This window comes from Psammomys obesus, unplaced genomic scaffold, assembly GCF_907164565.1.
Source record: "Psammomys obesus unplaced genomic scaffold, mPsaObe1.curated_primary_1811, whole genome shotgun sequence".
NCBI lineage: Eukaryota > Metazoa > Chordata > Mammalia > Rodentia > Muridae > Psammomys > Psammomys obesus.
Window position 1 is genome coordinate 14,508,764 of NW_026596091.1, and position 2,977 is coordinate 14,511,740.

Genomic DNA, 2,977 nt, shown 5'->3' on the forward strand with positions numbered 1-2,977 from the left:
ATTATCTTTAAGTATTTATTGCAGTTTGTGTGTGTGAAGGCAGGTAGGTAGGCACCCAGGCACCAGACTGCATTGCACAGGTGAGGTCAAGTTTTGTTCAGTTTACATTATAGTGCATGACACGCAGATTAATGTACAATTAGAAAACCATACAGAATTTCAGTTTTATTTAACAAATGTTTGAATTCTGCAAAGTAATTGGTAATACTTATTTAAAGGGGAATTTACTAAAGAAATAATGACTAACGAAACACATAAAAAATGAAACATACTTAATAACACAAGGTGGGAGAAAAGAATATTCCAGGCAAAGTTTTAAGACTGTTGGAAAAATTCAGAAATTACAGAAGACTTTTCATATGGAAAGAATTATGTTCATTGAGAGGTAGCATTTTGTAATGGTGAACCATCAAGCATAAAGCTAAAATCTCCGAGTTCACATCTCAACTTTGCCATTTACTTTTGGCCAGAACTGTCAGTTTCTCCTACCTTTAAAACAGGGACATGTGATAACTATTCCTTCTGGTGTGGGTTAAGGAGATGTAAACACTGGATAAGTCTAGACAGGCACCTGGTGCATTGTGAATGCCCTGTGATTTATCAATACTGTTGGGTGTACACACACATGTTCCTTTTGGGCAAGAGGGATGACCTTCAAGGGAACCTAAGATCACACATGAAAAAAAATCACCTAGGATTTCAGTTCTATACATTGATTAGAATTAAACAAACAGACAAACATGATTTAGAATGTAGGAGACTGGTAATGATGTTTGAAATAGCATCTTGCACATTTGAGGACATTTGGAGGCAAAATTGTTAAGAGATAGTGATGGTCTCTACAGAGGATACTTGAAGCAAGGGGATTGTTAACATTTTTGTGTTCCAAATAATAAGATTGACAACAATACATTTACCCAGAGAGACACATTCAGAGAGAGGATCATTTATTCATAGGCAGCTTGAAATTGCTTTTATCATATAAATGTAGTTAAATTTAAGAAGTGATCTGGATGGATAGGCAGGTGGTGATATTCCTTAGATTTTGTTAATATATCCAATATTTGTTAATAATTCTACACTGAAATATTTATAGAATACTATTGGTTGGGGGCAGATGCTAAATATGTAGATATTATTCTAAGTAATGGCAAATAAAACCATGTACCTTTGAGTAATATCTGAATAAATGTCAAAGTATGTCTCTATGCACATATGCTTTTAGACCAAATGGTGACCTCATCTGATGTCAATACATGTGAAGACCATGAAAAAAAATTAAACAGTACTAACTAGGAAATCAACTTAAACAATTTTGAAACACTAAGGTCTTAATAAATGCTTGCTTATTTTAAAATTTAAAACACAAAATAAAATAAATGAGTTTGCTCTATGGTCTCTCTATGTAAGTAACATGAACTTAGCACAAATATGCAAAAAGGAAAAAAAAACAAATGAACAACAATGAAAGAAAGATATAATAATAGAATGGCAGTTAACAAATAATGATGATGTCAAAGAATATAGACTTTTGGGACAGGAGTATTGGCACATGCCTCTAGTCCCAGCCTTTGAGAAGTAGGAGCAAGAGAATCAGTTGAAGTCCAACACTTTAATCATAAGACTTGTCTGCTTATCAATCAGCCTCTATGATGAAGCATTTAGAATTGTCAAAGAAAGATGATTTTTTTTTAATTAAGAAAATTTGGAGAGATTTAAAACTATGTCAGTAACCAGGCTCGAAAACCAACTGTAAGAACAAAAGCTTATCCTAGGGTACTCAACTACAAAGGCCAAGACCTAGAAACAGAGGTCAATATAAATATTACTGTCAAAATATGGATATTTGTTTGTCAGATAAATACATAAGGTGATACTGTAAAAGCTCCAAGAGATCGCCTGTGCCCGCGAGTAGAAAGCTTATTAACCTATGAACACCTTTTATTTTCCAACGTTATTCATACCATAGAGATTTTGCAGCAGTCAAACTAATACAAAGACAAAATAAAATCAGAGTATTTATGATAATACAATGGAACACATGACAGAGAGCTTAGCAATGCATCAGAAGCCCTGTATCTCACTGAGCAGGTGGCACAGTGATTATGAACTGCACTGGGGAAAAAATGATCATACTTCTAACCAGCCAGTGCTATTTAGCATTGCTTTGGCCATTGCCAAGTGCCTCCCTGATTCCAGGCACTGGGTTCTCATCTATAAAACAGGGAGTAGTACCATCTATCCTACAGATTGAGAGAACAGATGTTGATCTTTTATCACCTGATGTGTGGAAAGTACCCAGTAAAGGATACATCAGAATTTTATTATTAACTGGCACTAAGACTTGGAAATTTAAGGATTTTCCTTTCCAAAGCAGACCAATGTACAAAGCAAGAACGGGGAAAAAGAAATGATTGAACTGATTAAAATTAAAAATTTGAAATTCTCATGAAGGGAAAACAAGGGTGATGATGTAGAGGTGGGGGGAGACTTTGTGGTTATGTTGGATCATGAAAGAAATTCATTTAGCAGAGAACAGAATATTTGGAGAAAAACACTGACGTTCCGTGGAATTAAATACAGGTTGAAGGGATTGTGGAAACTACTGTCCAAAAGAGAGTTATTTGAGCCTTAGATATTATAATTTACAAAGTCTTCAGGCTAAGCAATGAAAAATGAGATTAGAGAAACTAAAATTCCGGAGGGCAGAAAATCAAATAACCAAAATTGTGTAAGAATCCAATACAAGTGCTCACAGAAAAATCAGTACAAAATGATGGGTTTTTGAGTAACACTAATAGTTTGAGTATTTTTTAGCTATCACTTAGCAGCTGAATGACAATGAGCCTGAGTTGTCTGGCTTCAAAACTCCAGCTTCTGATGATGAGTTATGCTGTAACACTTCTAATAAAATATTGACATCCACTAAAATATATATATATATATATATATATATATATATATATATATATATATA